This window comes from Camarhynchus parvulus, chromosome Z (genome assembly GCF_901933205.1).
Source record: "Camarhynchus parvulus chromosome Z, STF_HiC, whole genome shotgun sequence".
In the NCBI taxonomy this organism is placed as follows: domain Eukaryota; kingdom Metazoa; phylum Chordata; class Aves; order Passeriformes; family Thraupidae; genus Camarhynchus; species Camarhynchus parvulus.
This window is the reverse complement of record NC_044601.1, coordinates 15,299,463-15,320,826: the sequence shown is the minus strand read 5'-3', so window position 1 is coordinate 15,320,826 and position 21,364 is coordinate 15,299,463.

Below are 21,364 nucleotides of genomic sequence, written 5' to 3'. Positions count from 1 at the left end.
AAATTGATTACAAGTGAATATAATTTGAAAAACTCCCAATAAATCATCTTTATATACAACAGATTTCATAATATGCTGTGTTCTACCTAAAAAAAGATGGAAAAAATAAATACGTATATTCATGGAAGTGCAACACATTTGATCTACCTTGAGGGGTTGTTAGAGACAAACAGCAGTTTGTATGGTAGGAGGGTGATGAAAGGAGATCAGGGCAATATGTGAAGTAAAGGATGACACAGAAAAAGATTTTTTTTCTACTCTTTTCCCGAAACACAGAGTAAAAAGTGCATTCACAATGAAAAGTCGTGCACTGAAGGCCTGTTGGTAATTTCCAACCTTCTTCTGGCTGGTTGTTCTTCAAGCTGGCATTTTGCAACTGTCACTGTCCAAAGTATAACTAATCTTTCAAGACAGCAAGAACTTATGAAGACTGAGGCAAAGCAAAGAGTTTAGCCCTTCCCAAGAAAAGGTAGCAGTGTCAGAACAAAAGGAAAATGAAGATGGTTTCATTAGAAAACTACCATATTACCTCAGAAAGAGCCCCCCGATTTGTGATGGTTGCTCTCGAATGCAAACAAAAGACAGTAGCCTTGGATTCACCTTACCATCAGTGCTAGGCAGCTATGGGGAGTGTGTCCTGAGCAGATTGCTTGTTAAACAAACACCTGGGAGAGGAAAAAGGAGGCAAAATGTCACAGCCTAGCTCTCCCTGCTCTCAGTACACCCTCAGATCTAACCAAATCCTGTTTACATCTAATTTGGGGTAGCGGTGGATTCCTGGATGGGAGATCAATTCACAATATGAGACCAAGGCAGTTTCTGGACACACTCACTCTTTGGGCTGCATGGCAAGGAGTGCACCCTGTGCAGAGGCTCATTTCCCAGGTGTCACTTCTATTTCTCTCATCCCTGGCTGCCAGGGGCTCACCCTGATGGCAGATTAAGCAAAATGGAGGTTAGTATATGACCTACTATGCATCTTGACTCTGTGCTCACTGGCTTTCTGTATTCATCTAATTAGCAAACAGCAATTTTCCATGCAAAAAGCCTGGACATTCAAACCTCCACACTCATAACACCATCAAAAACTCATCTTTATCTTAGCCATGAAATCTTATGTTGTCACAGCTGTCCTCATTATAAATAATAAGCCCTGATGAACAGTATTATTTTGCTGTTATGTTTGTGATTATTATTTTAAGCCGCTCATTAATAATATAAATCCCTTCCTCACTGTAGTTATGCTGATGAAATATTTCTATTATATATCTTCTTGAAAGATATCAAATCATAATAAAGTTTAGGAAACACTATAAAAATCAACCACATGGCTATCAGCTAGGTAATAAAAGCAATGTACAAATGCCAAAACTTAATAATCTGAATGATTGCAGGACCCTAAGGTACCTCAAAATGAGGCAATGTAACCAGAAACTGAAAACACAACTGGGAAAAAAAAAAGTTACTACAATTTCCAAAGCATGAAAAGCCTACATGATGGCTGCATTGTTTACATTTTAAGGTGTTTAAATGTTGATAACATGGTGACTTACTGGTAGCAAGATTTTATTGATTCAAACAACTGCATATGAGAAATCATCTTTTCCCATGAGATACAAGAAAGAACTTCACAAGAGGGAAAGCAGTGGGGAAAAAATATATATATAGCTTTGCCTGCATTTACTTTGCCTGCATTTTGAGACCTGGGAGGAAGGAGATTTTTATAGTGCAAATGGTCTCCTGCTCCTTTATAAGTATGTAAAGGAAGATAATCCTTTGGATGTCATTTGTCATAAATCAAGGAGTATGAAATGTGCGGCCTCAAACTAAAGTATTTTTTACGTAGCAAGAGGCTGAAGCAATGATACTTTTTCCTTCAGAATTATAGAAGTTTTACATAAGAACCAGCAGATTGGGTAAGTCAAAGCCCATCAACCAAACTATTTATGGTCCATATTATGGGTTTCATAAATCTTTGTCCCTGTGCTAGACTTTTCTAAGCAAAAATTATTAGGAAACACACTGGCTTGTCTCTGTGAAATTTCAGATTAATTTCTGGGTGCAACCGCTTTCCTTGCCCCTGCACAACTATTCCTGCCTTGCACAATTATCAGTGATGTGATGAAGCATCAGTAATTCCCTGTTGCAGCTACCCATTCACAAGGGATGTTCAGCACACCCCAGACATCCCCTTCCAGATTCCATAATGGGATATCTCCAGTTTTTGAATGTACCACATACCAAGACAAATAAGCCTTTTTGCTTTTTACTGTAGTAAAGCAAGTGCAACAACACAAAAATGGCACTTTTCTACACATATCCCTTTGAGATCTCACTCCTGCAACACCTCACCCACATGCTACACTCAGGTGTTTTCTCTTGGCTAAAAGATGGATAACTATTTCACACAGATAATGAAATAATCATATAGTACTTTTCAAGATCAGAGCTTAATTATACATTATAAATCATAAGAAATCCATAACGCAGTTATCACACGGGAGTTAATTTCAGAAGAGTCTTAAACAAATACTTTCATAAAAAGACTAAGTGATCATATTCTATTTCAAAGGTCTTATTTACCATCCAAAACATCAACATATTGTAGTCTCTTCAAACAAATGGCCTCTCTAGCTCCTATTAGCATATTTTTGAATAAAAATTCACTTGAGTTAAGGGAAGGACCCCAACAAGAAACATGTATTGACGCAACTATATAAAAGAAAGCAGTTAATTACAGAGAGAGAAAGCAGATATTTCTAATGAAACATCAACAACAATAAGCCACACGAATGTTGGCTAAGAAGCAGGCAGTATACAATAAACAATGGGGTTTCTGCCTTTGCAAAACCCTATGGACCACGTATCCTGCAGACTGCATTCTTGATGACAATTGCATGCTTAAACTGACCAAGGTGAGCACAGGTAAGGTGCAGAAGGAAGACACATTTTCCTCCACCGGCACAGGCTATGTGAGAGCAGGACAGAGGTTGATAGATAAACAATGCATCTATAATATGGGGAATGCAGACCACCCTCAAATGCTCCATCTTATGACTGCACTCCCTGCCTTCTGCACAATGTTAATTTCTTTTTCCTTTTCCTTTTTTTTTTTTTTAATATCCTGAAAAATTCTGGCTCCAGTCTACCCTGATCCCTGGCTGGGAGTGCTGGGGTGGACCCAGGTCATGATCACCCTTCAGTGTCACCATGACCTGAACAAAGTCTGAACAAGTAAAACAGTTACATGTTTATAACCAATTTCAGAATCTTTTCTGCATATGGTCATGGTTAGTTTGGAGCAACGAGTGTAAACTCCAGGATAACATTGGCCTTACTAGAAAAAACAGATTTTTATCCCCATCTGCTTGCAATGAAAAGCTGTTTTCAGTTCCTCACCTGTTATTGCTCCACATCCTCCACATGAACCAATTGTATGAGTTGAATTTTATTTCATCACTGAAAATTACTGAGTTCTTCTGTACTTTCAAAGACAGGCTATAAAGAATTGTATATATATTATATGTATTAATCAAAAGCCATGTTCTTATGTGGCTGCAGATATAAGAAGAATTTAATTATTTCCTCTCCTAACCTTCTGATCTAGTATGCAGTTCTGTGTTTTCTGCTCAGAAGGAAAGGATCTTTCTCTAAAAGAGATTATGAACTTCTTATAGTTACTCATCTCTCTTTGCAGGAAGCCCATGCAGCAGATAGAGAGTCTCACCTATCCAAATTTTTAATCATCTTCTGGGATCCTAACTCCTTGGAAGAAACTGAGAGTGGAGCCCTTTGCATCCAGGAAACTGAAATTTGGAGAAAATATCTTCAGTGACTCATCAGTGTGTTTGGAAAACACAAGAAGGATTTATGTGCACATTTTGTGGTGTTAAGAGCTGATTTTCTGCTTTATCCTGATGCTCCCTGAAGTTTTCTTTCCACTCTAACTGTGCGAACCAATTCAGACAGGCAGTTTTATTCATTTAGGCAGTAATTATTCCAAAATTTCACAGCATTTATGTTCATTTGATGCAATCTTACACAAAAACCTGCTAGTACACACTGTTCAGGGTCACTCTGACATTGTATAAGCTTTCAAATAGAATAACAAACCCAAATCAACAGTTCTTAGTGGGAATGGCTCTGCTGTTCACTCTAACACTCTCTGCTGTGCAGAGCTGGAACAGAAATAAAACACATCTTCTTAGACAAGCAATTAGTGTTTCATAATATATGGGAGTGTGTTTTCAGCCCTCAGATGTTCATGGCCCTTCTCAGACAGGAATACAAATTGTCTTCTCCCCAGAATGCAACATTCTATCTTTAGCTCAACTGACTCAGAGTCTTATATAAATTTTATTTTGGACAGGCTGCTCCAAGAGCATATGTAGTCAAAATTTTTGTCAGAGTTATATGGCACAGCTTTGAGTTTTTAGGGGAGGATCATGTGATTTGTTTTCCTTCTTGTTTTACCACACTAAAATAGGTATTATCAAAGGTTTTGAAAAAAATCTCTCTCTTGACTTTTATTAGAAGAACTTGTCCAGGGATGGTTCCCTGTTGCCTACTGCAGTGCAGAGACTTGGGAGTCAAACTATTTTCCACCCAAATTTCGTCTAAGATAACTCTATTTTTTGTTGCCACACATCACTCAAACACAGCACTGGCCCAGCTCAGGGTCCTCATCATCCCTGAGCTGGACTGTGCTCACTCTTCCTGTTCTGGCTTGACCCTGTCCTCAAACCAAGCCACTCTTTTACTCTTCACTACCCTTCCACAAGCCCAGCAGGATGGGGGAAAGAACCTGAATAGTAAAAATAAGATAAATATGTGAGTTGAGAAAAAAAGAGGAAAAAACTCAAGCAAGTGGTGCAGATGAAATCTTCTGTGCCCTCCCACAAGCACACAATGCCCAACCTGTCCCTGAGCCAGCAGCTACCTTGGGAAGTTCTGCCTGCTCCCACCAACTTCTTTTGCTGAGTATGATGTTATGTAGCATAGGAGACACCTTTGGACAGTTTGGGTCACCTGTCAGTCTGTGTCTGTCCCAGCCTCTTCCCTACCTATGGCCTACTGTCTGAGGAGATCAGAGGGAGAAAAGGAGAAGGCCTTAATACTGTACAAGTACCATCCAGCAACAGTCAAAGCACTGGCATGTTATCAGTCAAAAACCCAAACCACAGCATTGTAAAGGACTCAATAAAGAAAATTAACTTCACCCCAGCCAGATCTAGTACATCCCCTCCATTTCAGTGGTGAAGAAATCACCTACATGGAGGTATCTCACCTGCTGAGCCCACCCAGGCAGCTAAAGCAGCCAAAACACAGAACCTCCATCTCAGCTTGGACTGCTGGCCTCAGTAATGGCTGCAGAAATGCCACAGACCTGAAGCAAAATGGTAGACGAAACAACTGCTACGGCATGTCAACAGTTTGCATTTAATGGAAAATGAGACTGTTTCCAGTATCAGAGATAGTTTGCTTGTTGCCTGTTTAAAATTAACTCTTTTAATGAGTAATGACTCTCTTTTCTTTTAGCATGTGTTTTCTTGATACTTGTTATCTCAGCATAGTGCAAGTCTGGGACAACATCTCTAATCTCTGCATTACCCTAGTAAACACATTGTGAGCTTGCATTGTTTTGGAAGGAACATTTGATCTTCCTAAATTCACAAAACCACAAAGGAACATCTGAGCTAAGGACAACTAACCACTCTACATCTCTAACCCCCTAGACATAGCTAAAGCTATGCCTGTATTGTTTGTGCTGTATTTTTGCATTCCCTGTTGTAAATTAGTCTGCAACAGCTGATATTATGCAGTTGCTCTCAGCAAACCTGTTCTTCTAAAATGGTTTACCTGACACCAAGTCTTCACTGCTTTCACAGAAACATAAGCACATAATTTCTTTCCTAGCTAATACAGTCATCATGAAGAGATTATTCATTTCCTTGGCTGTAGCCAGGTACATATTTCAAGATTATTGCCATATTTTCCCTTACTCGCGCTGCTTTCATTTCTGTGGGTGATGCAACACAAGCTAATCCACTGTTTTTTCGGCAACCATGCTGTAGTGATTCCTATGGCTCTCTTCTCTCCAGTCGCAATGCCTCAAAAGAGGTGAAAAACTGCTACCCTGTAGGGTCAGACTGGTGGGTCCATCTATCCCTCTATTCTGGCTTCAACAGTGAAAACTGGAAATGAGCAGAGGGAGCACATAAGCCTGCACACTTAGACAATGCTAAATTTGGATTATTATTGCAGGGTATGGAATTACTTATTTATCTCACTGTGATGTTGAACCATCAACCAGTCACTGCAAACATGAAAAGATGTATGCCCATGACTTAACAGGATAGCTCACAAGTTTGTCTGAGAGAAGGTCTGAGGACTAATAAGTTAGAGACACAGAATTATCAGTGACAGTACGAAGTTTTTCTCCAGTTTCTTCTGCATTGTTGAATCAGAAATCAATCTGAAGTTTCCCCTAATGTAACTCAATATTTTTGCTTTCTATGTCAAAAGAAGCCAGAAAATTCAGTAAATGTTAAATGAACCAATATTATCCAACTACCTGAATTTTTAAAATATAAATGGATTCTGTTTAAATTTTGGATGAAGATCAAAGACCTATTTTATTTTTTTTTCTTTTTCATTCAAAATAGCTCACTGATAAAAGTATGGCAATCCAAAGGCCTCAGTAATAAAAAAAGTGTAGTAAGGACAAGTAAAATGAAGTTGAAAAAGAGTGATGAGTGAATAACAATGGATTGGAAAATGAGTTGATAATTACACAGGGGATTATGCAATAAACCAAAGCATTAAAAATATTTACAACCTAAGGAGATAAATATTTGTCTGTCCATGCAGCCTAACTTTTTCAGAAAAATAATTAGAAATTGTATTGCTTAACCTTACAGGGTTAATGAAAAAGACACTGTTATAAATTATCAAATAGGAAGCCGAATTTATAAGAAAATTTAGCAATGATTTATTAGATCGTCAGCAAAACAGAATTTCGAAAAGCAACCACCACAGCCAAGGCAGCATCAACCCCGGGATCAGCGCTGGGTGAACCTGGATCAGACCGACAAAGTGTCAGGGTCTCCCCTGTGGTTCACCCCGACTGCTTCTCACAGCGAGCTTATATACAGTTTATCCTGCCTGGGGCAGAGATGACCGAATGTTCCTTTGTGTCTCCTCATATGCAGAACCGGGGCCGTACATGTGCAGAAATAGACAAAAGTCTGGTTCCAGGTGTCCAGATGATGTCAGAGCACTCTGGAGAAGTCAGTATTCACATGTAAAGGGTGGCGCTGGTAGTAGATGCAATCTCTGTGGAAGTCAGTGATCATGGCTGGGGAAGGTTTCATTCATACATTAACAGGCTTGATATTATCTTAACGTTGTCTGGGAACTAAATGAATAGAAATAAGACTCTGCTCCCAGCCGGGGTGGTCAGAGACATAGCTTGGATTTTACAATATTTTATACATAAATAGCATGAATTATCTCTACCATATACTACAACACTGAAAAAATATTTGATCTGAATTACAGTTGCTATATTTTAAAATACTTCTCTTATAAATGATCAAATCGGTAGCCAAATTTATAAAAAATATTTAACAAATATTCATTAGATTGTTAATAAAAAATAGAATTTCAAAAGACCACCACAGCTTCGGGCAGCGTCGAACCCGGGTTTCGGCGCTGGGTGAACCAGGACCAGACTGACAAAGTGACAGCGTTTCCCCAGTGGTTGACCCCGAGTGCTTCCAGCAGCTAGCTCATATACAGTTTATTCTGCCTGAGGCAGGGATGAGCACACATTCCTTTGTGTCTCTTCACATGTAGAGCTGAATCCATACAGGTGCAGGAACAGACAAGATGAATGCGGGGATCCAGATGAATGTCTGAGTATCCAGGCAGAGGCTGTACTCATGTGTAGTAGAGTGATACCACTTCCTGAACACAGCACATGTAATCATTCCAGATGCAGGTCTTGTGAGTATCTGAGACATTCCATTAATCATGGTCCAGGAAGGTCTAGATGCTATCTCCCAGGTGCAGATGCCGGGGAAATCATCGATGATGGTCCGGGACTGTCCCATTCATACGGTAACAGGCTTGATGTTATCTTAATGTTGTCCAGAAACTAGTTGAATAGAAATAGGACTCTGCTCCCAGCCAGAGTGGTCTAAGACATAACTTTGGACCTTTACAATATTTTATACATATATAGCATGAATTATCTCTGCCATATACTACACTTCTCATAATAAATTTACTTCAGTCACTAATGTACATCTTGTAAAACCATCAGTTGTATATTAATTTATAAAAATACTTTTCTTTTTTCAAAAGCAATTTATTCCTTGACAGAAGAGTGCATTTGGCCCAACATATATACACACCTCTTAGTCAGAGTCACTTGAAACTTTATCATCCTGCACTGCTGGTCTACAGAGTCAGCCCCTTCCATATCTGAAGATCACTAAGGTGGTGCTGGCAGTACAATTCAACATGTGAGGTGCAGGCTCTGATTGGCATGAAGACTAAGAGAAACAACTACAGAAGCAAAAGTTTGTGTGCTGTGAACATAGTGCTAATAGCCTGCTGTAATCCTTAAATATTATGCTCACACTATGCCACTGGACTGGCCTGCACCTGCCCTGCACCTGGCTTGCTTTTCACCTGTGCAAGTAATTATCAGAGTCTCTTTAAAATACAGTGTCTTGTGCACATAAGACACAGGAACACTCAAGTTTTACATAGAAACCTTTAACTAGATAGGTCTGGGGGAAAAAAGGCCATCCAGCCTTTGATGCAGTAGGGGTAACTTGTTCCCCTGGACTTCTTTCCCAGTCCTCAGGATTCTATGTGGGCATAGGGTCTGTCAAACATATGCTATTATAATTCCAGATTTTTCTGCCTTTTAATGAAGAGGTTTTATACCCTCTTCATTAAAATACATCTTATCTTCATTTACTACTGTATGTAAGAAAACTTTTTTATAAATTTAATCGGAGTTTTCTGTTACCCTAAATACTTCAGAGAGTTTGTACAGCTAAATTCTTTTCATTAACTTAGTTTGTGTATTCTAATTACTTAGAATCATAGCATTCTAAGTCATTTATTATTAAAATTGCCTCAAGGTGATCAACTGAACCACTTCACTTCAAATATTTCCACTCCTTCTCACTTCTCAAAATGATTGAATTTCAGAGGGTGAAGTGCCTGGGAAATAGTACTTAGAAATATTGAAATGTGGCCACAAATAAAACCATACAAACACCTAAACAGTTCTTTAATTATAATGATGCACTTAGGAAAGAAAGGGAAATGTAGGAGTGCAGGAGGATCCTTCTGGCAGCACATATTCCAGTGATGGCACATTTATTAAAATAACTAACTGGCAGCCTCACTGCAGTAGGTGCTTTGAGAGTTTAGATGGAAGGTAGAGGCAAGACACTTGAGTCAGCAGGAGCCAGCAGATAGTTGAAAATAGGATCTTCTGTTAGGAATGATATCATTAAACCTTTTTTCTGACAATACTGCTGGTGCCTTGCTCCCATCTGCTTTTGAAGCCTATCCTAAATCTTCACATCCTTCCTTTGTGTAGCTATTCTTTTCATCTGTCTCCTTGTACTGACCTATTTCTGTGTGGTATTTTTAACAATTCATTTCCCTGCAATCTATTCCCTGCCTCATGTTCACTTTAGTTAAGCCAAAATACCAGCCTGGAATATTGCAAACATCACAGAGCATAATTTCATTCTCTTGTCAAACTTCTGGCTGAAAGAGTCTGAACATACATGAATGTGGTTATGGATTAAGCCCATAAATAAAAAATTACCTAGCAAATCTTTTTTTAATCAATTTCTTTCTAATAATTTGAGGACCTGTTTTCAATCTCTTTTGAACAGCTTTACACTTGAAATATGTAGAGAAATAAAGTTTCTGTTCTCAGCTGTAACAAGGACAGAGATTTCTATACTTTCTACTTCACAGCTAATCCACAAAAACAATTTTCCTCCCTGAGTTAGGGTTGGTAGGACTTTATAAGAAATTGTGTTTCTGCATGTTTGATGTTAGATTCTAGTCATATTATTTTAGATACTGTTAAAAATATTAATCTACACTCTCTGGCATTGCATTGTCTTCACAGAGGATGTATAAAACATGGTTCTGTCTAGAAATGTTTTAGAAAGCTAAAGGTTTTTACCTAGAAATCTAGGGTTTTTATCTCACTCCTCAGAAACTCTCTGTAACATAGATTATTCTGTTCTTTATCAGAAAGGCCTGAGCATTAAGTCTGCACTGGAGTTTTGATTCGCTACTTTGGCACACACAATACATCCACAATTAAACCGTGTAATGAGCTTTCAAGTGTAGCTCAGTGGTGGGTGATTGTAAAAGTGACTGAGCAGGTGGTTTCTACTAGCAAAACATTTGAGAAGTCAGCATTACCTATAACTCATGCTCTTGCATGAGGAATAGCTCCAAATTCCGAGCAACTATGAACTTTGTACCCACAGCTGCAATGTTCTTTATTTGATGATTCACAAAGATCTCTGAATGGTGGAATTTCAAGAGACATTTCTGACAGGTACTCCCTCAGTCTTAGAGGGAGACAAAAGTTATACTGTAGTAAATGTTTGTGGTTTTGTAAGAGACATCAGGATTCCCAGCCATTGCAGGATCCAATCCATTGTAGGGCCCTAAATTCCTACAGGGAAAGGGTATAAGACTAATAGTGAACATACTTCTGTCTCTATATGATTCAAAAGGAAAATATATGTTGTTCAAATCTAATCATCATGGAAAGATGAATCATTTAAATACTTTGCTCGTTTGTTATATTACATAATTTCTTCTACAAATATTTTAACCAAATATGACAGAAGTAGAAACATTTTTCTAAAATCAAACTTCTAAAATGTCTCCTAGAGAAAGCAATAAGGAAATTGCTCTATAGGATTTTGTGTTGTGTCTCTGGTTCTTCACAACAGTGTGGTTGTCCCTCATACAGCAAGACCAGCCTAGTAAAGCCATATGAAAATTGTATTAATACTTACTGCTCCAGGACACTTCAGACCATGTTTTATTCACAGCAATTTCAGTCTGGAAGAGCTAATCAGAAACCTTTGGCAAAATACACAGTCTTCAGAAAAGAATAATAATTGACAATTGTCATCCTGGATTAAATGATTTAGAGTTTAAATATTCATTCTCTTCTGCAGCAGCCTGATGAAAGTGACTCAACTTTCCTGCATTGTCTTTACATACAGTAGATCCCAGACTGTGTTTCTCATTGGTTCATCATTATGAATTTTGTGACACCACTGTAGACAAAGTTTTCAATAATGTGTTTTGACAAAACATGAAGAACATAATGTCTGATGCACTTTGCTCAAGAAAGTGGAATATATGTTGAGGATAACCTTGGGGAAACAGGAGACCTTGGTGAAGGCTACAGCTCTGATGATGACCTTAACTGACTTGGCTGTCTTTCCTTTCTGGGTCATATTGATGTGAAAGGCAGAGGCAGCTCTGAAATCTGCTAAAGAACCACCCAGGGAGAGCCTGTATACACCCAAATTCCTCACATCTACTGTGTGTCAGCCTGGTCTGCAAACAGAGCCCACAGCAAGTGAGACTGGAAAAGGCTTTGACTTCATTTAGCTCCTTGTTAGCCAAATCTTGAGTGTCCCATTCTGATAGAGGAATGTCCCCTGCCCACGTTAGGGGGTTGAAACTAGGTGATCTTTAAGCTCCCTTCCAACCCAGACCATCCTAAGAAGCTCTGAGTAGCTCCTCAAATATTTTTGTGTTTAGCTGGTAGGGATTCTTTACTCCTGTCTTGATATTAAGTGGATTGGGGAAAATAGAGATGCTTGTATCCTGGTAGAGAATGCTTGTATCCCAAGGCACTTAGAAATCTGTTGAAGGGCTTTGGATAGAAAATTATCATTTGCACAATTTAAAGGTCAGATTCCAAGTGGAAAAGGACACATAATATGTCAAATATGGAGAGTTCTGAAGTGTACAAAAAGGGGAAAAGTAAATATTTCCCTATTCCTCAGCAGTAGAATGCTTGGCAATTGTTTTCTTTAGCACCTGTTATAGTAGAAAATGAAAATATAACTATTCAAATATTCTCCTTAGCTTAGAGCTAGCAGCGACCAAGCTGTAAGAGAAAGTCCAGGGACAAATGAAAGCTGTCCCTACTTAAGGGAAACTGGATTTGTTTTAAGATTTTTCTGTAATAGGATTTTTACAAGACATAAATGTAAATGCTTAGTAGACAAAGAAAAGAATTAGCCTAAGAGAAACTTTTTCTTTTCCCCTTCCCTGCAGATATGACCATTGTGATTTAATCAGGTTTTTTTAACACAAAGTAGCTCATATTTGTGGGAAAGATAAATTTCTGACCTCACCTATTCTAGCTAAACAATACTATGAATTTTGCACACAAGGATGCTGCATGCCTGTTGTGCAGGTCTGGATCATCTCCTCCTGCTCCAGATAAAAGTTAACACATTTTACTGTTTGAATGAAATACATTTCCTTGCTCATTGAAGACTCTGTTCACATGCATAGTTGCCAAAGAAATCTGATTTCATTGGTCAAAATAATATTTATTCAAAAAAGTTGAAAAAATTTTGATCAACTTTAACATTTGGTGGAGATGTGAAAGGCATTTAAGAAGAAAGGAATCAATACTGCAGGGAATAAAATTCAAATTTCACATTAGTAAAAATTCTGTCACATTTCCCTCACACCCTTAAAAAACCCCCAGATTTATTTTCTCAACACATTAAAAAATAAATGTAACTCTAGCTGCCTTAATAAACATAATCCTACCCCAGAGTCCTTGATCTTCAGTTTCTCAGTGCTGTTTTAGGAGAAAACACTGAGTGAGGCTGGCCACTAAGAGAGGATCGAGACACTGTTGGTACAAACCAAAATCCTGCATGGGCACGAAAACAGTGGAGGCATTTTTGTACATGACACATAGAGGATCAGGCTTGAAAGTGTTATTGCTACTTAAAGGAGCATTCACCATGAATCCATGTGAATGTGCTTTTATTCCATTGAAGCAGAAAGGGTTTAAAATACTACACTTGAAAAGAATTATAAAATACACACGTGTTGGGACAAAAGAGCAGGAAAAATGCTTTTTTATTTACACTACCACAATGGGCTGAACCAAAACTATTCTAGCTTTATGAATTTAAAATCACCTCACCAACATGCATATTGAAAACTTCTAGAAAGAAACAAATCCTGAATTCATTTCAGTTGAAATCACTCAGAAAATTTAAAAAATGATGCGCTGTAAAATTACACATTAAAATGCAGCTGCTTCATCAGCTTTGAGTAAAGCCACTTTTGTTAGTTCCAAACCTAGCTTGTGTTTGAAAAAGGAAGGACAAAAGAATGTGGAAAGTACTTGAAAGCTGGAGCAACTCTGGCTTTCATTCCCACTGCTGTTGTTTGCACAACACTTATTAACACTGTGAGTTTCTTTACTGCCAACAACAAAGGAATAGCAGGTTCCCTTTTAGTCCAATTATGACCATTGTCCACAATTCCCTTGGCTCTGAATTAAAACAAGCACACCTGGCACTGAGTGCACACCTGGTGCAAAGTTTCCAGCCAGTTCCAGCCCAGGGTAAATGCCACTGCAAGGTCCTGGTTTACAGTTTAGATCAATCATAAACGTTCTTTCCTTAGCAGCAAACACATTTATTGAAACATTGGCCATGGTACAGATAGACATAAGGATGATCTGCTCAGGTTTTACTTCTGTCAGACAGTAATGAATATTCATTTGGTTGCAAAAGCAACCCCAAAAACTCTCCACAAAACTTTTGAAGAATCTTGATCTTAAAAACTAAAGAATCAAAACCCAGTGAAGATTGGGAAGCATGATTGCTTTGGAGCCTTTTCCATTTAAGTTCTCACTTCCCAGCTACTGTGGTGACAAAGGCATCATAAATGCAAATAAAAAAAAAGACAGATTTCATCTTGACAGATTAACTTAGTAAGATAAACAGATAAAATGCTTAAATAATGTGCAACAAAGCAGATAGTTTTCCTTTCAGACTGGAGTTTATAAAAGGTATAGTAAGTATCTTTGGATCCAAGAAAGTTACCTTGTTTTTTCAGTTAGAATAAAACATCTGAGGATAATCAAAGACACCTTTTGGTAATATTGCTTTATTTCTAATTCAGAAGGAGAAGGCAATAGAGATTTACTTTACATGCAACATAAACATTCAGCTTGGAATAAACAAGAACAAACCAACTTTTGGTCTGTTTAGATTTCAAAGATAAGATGAAGGGCACCACTAAGTATATAAATACATCCTGTTTTCTAGAAATGCTAATAGGTTCATCTTATTGCTCAGCTAAATGATTCAACCTATTCTAATTCCTTGTCAGGTTTCATTTGTTTTCCAGAAAGTGAGAGGTAAAATTTGATGTCTGAGTAAATATGTACATTTTCCTTACAGATAGTTCTTAGTTTTGCCTGATAGAGCACAGGTGAATTCACTTCTCTTTATACTGCTTATAAGAATCTATTTAATTGCAGAGTTGGAGCAAGGGAAGTTTTAAATCTGGAAAATAAAATTAAGCTTTGTTTCCTGCCATGTAGTAGATTTTGCATCTCCCTTTCTTGTAGCTATTCTGTTGTGGTACAGCATCCTGTCTGAAGCATTACATGACGTGGCAAAGAATCCCCCAGTCTGAAAGAAAGAGGGTTCATAAATAGGTTGTTATTTAAAAGAGTTAATTTCTACAAATGGGTCTGTAGGTACCACTCTCTTAGGGATTCAGTCCTTGCTGATGGTGTATGCAACTCCTCTTCACATCCATTTTTAAGGCAAGCACCCAGAAAATTCTGTCTCCAGGAATGACTCTCAGGTGCAGAATCCATGATGTGGTGGAAATAGAAAGACAAAGGTATTTTAAAATAAAGTTATTTTAGAATTTCTGTTCCAAGTAATATTATTTTTGTTCTAAGTACTTCTGTGTAAAACACTGATGTTGTTTGGATCGATTGCACATCATGTATAGAAAGATTTGTGTTTCTACAAGAATTTTAAAATGCATTTTTGTTTCATTTTAAAGCAGTGAAAATGAGCAAGGTTGTTTTTACAAAGCAGAAAAACAAACTGACACCCTCAGTCCTGACAGAGATTAGAGTCTGTCAGGCAGTGAAGGCTTCACAGAGGAATCAGGACCTACAGTGAGAGGGTAAAGGGTAGAATGGCTTTTGATCACAGAATATGCTGAATTGGAAGGGATCCACATGGATCACTGAGTCCAGCTGCTGGCCCTGCACAGATCCATCCCCAATAATCACAATTTGGTGATTCCATAGCCACCTATTTCCAGTGCATAATGCCAGGAGAGGAGGAATGCCCTTTGTTAAGTTTTCTGAAGGTCTGACTTGACACCTTTTCTTGTGCTAACCCTATTCCAAAGGTTGAACAAGTCAGTTATAAATAAATTTTGGCAAATTTAAGAACAAGACTGTAGGGCCTTAGCAGACACTTAATCCTGTTGTCTCATCTTCTGACATGGACCCTCACAAGGATTCTCATGGGCTGTGTGCAGGACACTGCTGCCTTTGCTGTCAGAATGCAGTGCATCATCTTCAGCTAACACACCTACCAGCTGCACCAACATTTAATTTTCAAAATAACAGCGTTGTCCTTTAGCGGCACTTATGGAGGTCAAATTAACCCAGATTATCCCAGGTTTTCATGCTGCTTCTCTGTTTCCTGGCTCCAGCAATTTCTTATCAGCAGGGAAGGTTCCACACAGTGGAGTTTCTGGAAAAAAAGTGCCATTTTCCCACTATGAAAAGCACTTAAAGGCAAGATAAGGCCTGAGGAACACAGATGGCTAAGTAAAAAATACAGGAGGAAAAGCCTTCAAATTTTTCATCGGTTGAGGATCTTTCAATCTTTCCCTCACCTAATTTCTTCCTGTACTCCCTGGAAGGAGGGAATAAGAATGAATGAGCTCTTCAGTCTTACAATTGCATCCAGCCATTGTAGCCTTACCTAAATCCTCCCCCCACCCCCACCATCAAATGAATTATCACCAATAAAGGGACGCTGGCATGCTTGTTGCAAATTATTTTGACATTTTAAGAGGCAAGCTAAGGGTGACTTAAGAGAGAGACAATGCAAACATATGATGAATGAAAATTTGCAGATATGATAATAATTGCCAGAATTTAATTTCTTAAAGGGACAAGTAACCACAAAATTATCTGTTTGGTTGGTTTTGGTTTTTTTCCTGCCCTTCTTTCTTGTCCATTTAACTAATATTTTGCATGTGTCTGATTGTGTTATTCCATCCAGAGCAAGGATCTCTTTGATACATATGAAAAATTATACTAGAATTCATTTGGGGAAAGAAAATCGAAAGCTGATAGTAAAAATGATAGTAATATCTGTTGGCCTATGAAATAACTTGTTGTGGGAAGGACAAAATTTAAAAAATAAAATGTAATGAAAAAGCAATCAACAAACCATACTGTGACTTTTAGGAGTTTCAGTGCAATTTATACACTGATTCTCTGCATTTTTGAGCTGGTTTGCACAGCCTGAGAGAATTTCTTTTCCCTCTCGCACTGGCTGCAGTATAAGCTTCCTCTTTTACAGGTCCAGAGGATCAAGGGTTTTTTCCTGACAAAATATTTCTGCAAAAAGCATTATGTTTTGTTGTTGTTCATGTGTAAGTAAGGATAGCAGAGATAATTAATTCAACCATCATTGAAACACACTAAAGTTTTTCAATAAATTTTTCTCTTTAACACCAGCTTCTTTTCGGCCCTGCCAGTACCATCACATGCTTTTGTGTTTTGGTGTGACCTGATGGTGCTTGACACACTTGAGCGTGAACACTTCCATTCAAGGAGACAGGAAGACAGACAGTGTATGGAGGAGAAGCGCTGCAAAGTCAGCCTTGCTCTGTGTGTCTGTGTGTCTGCGTCGTGAGCAATCTGCCACAATGCCGGCGTGGCTGAACCTGTGAATGAAACCATGGACGGACACAAGAGGAAAACATCTCATGCAGTGTGCCAGGACCTGAGCAGATAATAGGGAGAATTTTTGTACAGTGCTGCACATCAATCCTCATGTCATCCTCCTACTCTCTTGCTTGGTTCTGGTCCAATGAACAGGACTAGAAAGAATAAAAGCAAAGCCCAGCTGCGCTGCTAGCCAAGTAATTTGTTCTAGACAGATGTTCTACTTGAAGACACAGTCTAATAACACAGGCTCATTTCAGAAAGTCTGACAAGCAATACTGAGACAGTTGTCAATGAAACGCCAGCTACATTCACATGAGAGATGAAAAAGTCAATACATGCCATTATGAAACTTATAATTTAAGTCCCCACCAAATCTGCCTGTTCAAATTCTCTTCATTGCTACAGTTTTTTTAAAATAAGACTTAGTTCTGCTTTGTATATTCCAAATTACTTATGTTTACATTTTGAAAACTAGTTAGAAGCATACCTGTGTTCATGAACTGCATCATTGCCTCAAATAAGTCCATTCCCAGTCTTGAAACCCTATCTTTAAACCTAAAGAATGTGGAATAGACAGAAACCCCTGCAGAGAATCCAGCATTGAGCAGTGTCTGACTTGCATGTCCCAGCATTAGAATCAAAACATTTCTCTCTGTGTTAGTCCCATGGAGGCTGTGCTCAGAGTGCTTTGCAGTATAGCTGTCATTGAAAATGAAACCTGTGAATTTTTTCATGTAAAATAATGCAGTAGTTATCACTCAATTCAGAACTCTTTCATCTTCCACTAACACAATTCCCTTTCTTCAATTCCTGTAAAAGTATTTTTGCATACCTCAAAGCATGAAAAAGATGTGTCCTATTTCTGCAGCAGTATAAGAACTGTTTTTCATCATCGTTCTACCTTTGCAGAAATTTGAGATATGGCTGTACAGAATCTGTGAGCTCCCACTGGAATGTGAAGGTCCCCATAAACTGATTCCTTCTTGGTCCTCCCTTTGCCAATCCACAGACCTGTCAATAACACTGCCACATAATGGGATCTCAGTCTTTTCTAGAAGCACCAAAATTTAGGAGAATAAGAGACACAGTCTTATACTCTGTCAGCCTGAGGCAGTACTAAAACCAGAGTTCCATCAACAGTCATGGCCAATCTAACAGACTGGAGTCTTCATGACTATATTCTCAAGAGAAAAAAATGTTCTGGCCTGTTTTTAGGATGAAAAATGTCTCACAGGCAAATGATACCTGAAATTATATTCAAATGAACTTATTTTTATTTTATTATATTCAAATGAACTATATAGCTATGAATGCTCCATAGCACAAAGGGAAGTATATGAGTGTGAGGGGACAGGGGAAAAGAAATACATAGCATACTCAACAATGATTTTAAAGTTCATATAGATGGGTAATTGACCACTTGCTTCAGTTTTACTAGAATGCCATCTGATTTTGCATTAATCTGACCAACTACAATCCTGATAAAGCATGTTCAACTTACCTGCATTTCATTTTTAGCAGTAACTTGCAAAGTAGTTTATCAGCTAGTCCTGTTCAATCAATGACAAGAGTGGAAAGAAATGTTCTAGGATGTTTCTGTTAATCTGCAGGATGAATTTCCATTATTGTTGTCACTGTTTTTCCACAATTATGCCCAAATCTTGTTGCCACATTGCTTAAAGCCCATCTGGGCCAGAAAACCTGCCACTGGGCAAGAGAAAACCTGCATCATGTCTGTTTACAGACACAAGACTTGCTGCCAGCCCAGGATTTCACTTTGGTTCTCAGCCTCTTTATTTTTTTTTTTTCTGGTACAGTTTTTGTTCTTTTTTTCAATCTGGAGATAGCAGATGACCTTGGAGATTTGAAATCTCATCAGTTTCCTTTTGGAGTTGTAGGATTTACATGCCCTTCTGTATATCTTTAATGAGTCTTGAATGGACTTCTGACTTCAATATACCTTCAAAATGTCTGCACAAAATCTGCCAAAAGCCATAGAAGAATACCCTTCCTTATCTCTAGACATTCCCACTGCCTCACCTCTTCATGACAAACCTTTCTTCGTGTCTCACCAGCACATTAAACTTCGTGTAGCTGAACTGAACTCTTTCAACCTTTTCCCACTCTGTTGATGCTGGCATTGGCACTCTCCTCTGCTGCTGAAGCTCATGGCCAAGGAGGAGGTTTTGCAGCACAGTGGCCCAAGGCTGTGTAAACACAACTGCTCTATCTGCTGACATCACGCACATGTTGAAGCATCAGTAGCTATTTCTCTGAGCAGAGTCTAAATTAATTATTCCTTGGCAAGCATTGCCAGTGTCTTTACAACACATTTACAAAGCGAATCATTATTTTTAAGTGGCAAATGGACCAATTAACTTGTCGAGGAAACTAGCAGGACTGTCAAGTACTGCCTGATATCTGATGAAGTGATAAAATACCCCATACTGCCTCTGACTTTGTCCCTAAACCTCTCATCCGTGGGAATGGTTCAGAAAAGATCGTGCCTTATTGCTCCTCTTTCTGTCCCTTCTTGCCAGAGCAATCCCCTGCCATCTCACACACACATATCCACCTCCCTGAGGAAAGGCACTGCTCTCTGTGTCACCAATAAGGCCCACGCAACACAAGGGCCATGAGGGGACTCCCAGACATCACAGCATGGGACACAGAGGCAGAATTTCCCTTACCAGAGAAAGAGTTCATTCCACTGCTCCCCTCCCTTTTTCTCATTCTCATCCTCTTCTGTATTCATCCCAGAATTAATTTACTATAACTATGGTAAACTATTTGAATGAAGGAGTTACTGAAATTGTGAAGGGATTATGTACTTATGTTTTCAACCTCTTTGTGGGGAAAAAGAGCTGAGTTTTTAACATAGTAATGAGTTGTATTTAGACCATATTAAATCCCACGATATTTTCCAACTTCTTATCTGGAAAAAGACCAGAAAATCAACACTGCTAAGACCCAGAATGGCATGCAAGCATCTTCCATTCAGCACCTTCAAATAAGCAGAGGTATGTGAATCACAGATAAGGAGCAGAAACATAGTCAGGTAGTGTTTTGAATCATCCTGACCAGTGCCACACAGATACCCTTGGAGCTCACACATGCCACTGAAGTAGGTTCAGCTTCTTGGTGTTCAAGACCACTTTGCTACAGACGGCAGATGTCATCAACCTTTTGCACATGAACATGGCAAGAACCAACTGGGCTCCCTTGTTTCTGCACAGCTGAACCAACCCAGGCTCTCAGCCCGCTCACGTACCTCCTGCACTTCAGCCTCCAAAACTTTTACGATGTTTCAGACTGCCTAGCCACAAATGTGTGGCCCTGGTGGCCATTACTTGCTTTTGAAATGTCAGGTTGGAAGGCAGCAGAAAGCCCATCAGTCTGATCAATGCCAGCAGAAAGCCCATCCGTCTGATCAATGCCAGACTGTGAAAATGGCTGGTCTGCTCTTGTGCTGCTCTTATGAAGCCCTCACCATGTTCCACATCCACAATGTCTCCCAAGCAAATGTACATCAATGGTGTAACCTCCCCAGTGTAAAAGTTGCTTAGAGTGCAAATAGAGTCATATCTATTTCAAAATTAATTTATTTCATTTTTTTGAAAATAAGTATGATTTAAACTACCAGTTCCTTGTACTTCTAAAATAATTTTAAATAAAGCATGTTGAATTTTTGTGAAGTATGCAGAAGGAGAAAAGCTGTCTTTGATTTAGGAAATCAATATCAAGACCAGGTGGCAGTTTCAGTACTAAAAAATCAAATAAACCCTTCTCCTGAACTGAACTACGGTTATCTGAATGTGCCATGAAGAAATAAGCCTGGATTGTCTCTGCAGGACACTCAGCACAAAGGGATTGGTTTCAGCAGCTCTTAGAAAGTAAATGCTCATATCTGATCAATGTTTAGATGTTCTTCGTGGTCAGTGGAGTGAAGTGGTTCTTTGGAAGTTCAGTTCATCTGACCTGTTTAAAACACTCACTTTATGAAGGGGAGAACTTATCTTGAGGAGGTCACAATTTTTCTGAATTTCAAAGGAAACTGGTTCTCTGGATGCCAATCCCACCTGTTGTACAAGAAGAAGTCACCAGAAAAGCATTGAAAATTATTCCAGGTACTAAGAAGACTAAATAGATCTTTCTGGCAGAACCGAGAATACACATTGCAGGGAGATGACACATCTCCAGATGAGAAAATGCCACAAAATCATTCTATTATATCCAGATTATCTCGAGAATAATAAGCGGAACTGCTTCAGATGTAGATATTATCACAACTCTTTCAGTCCT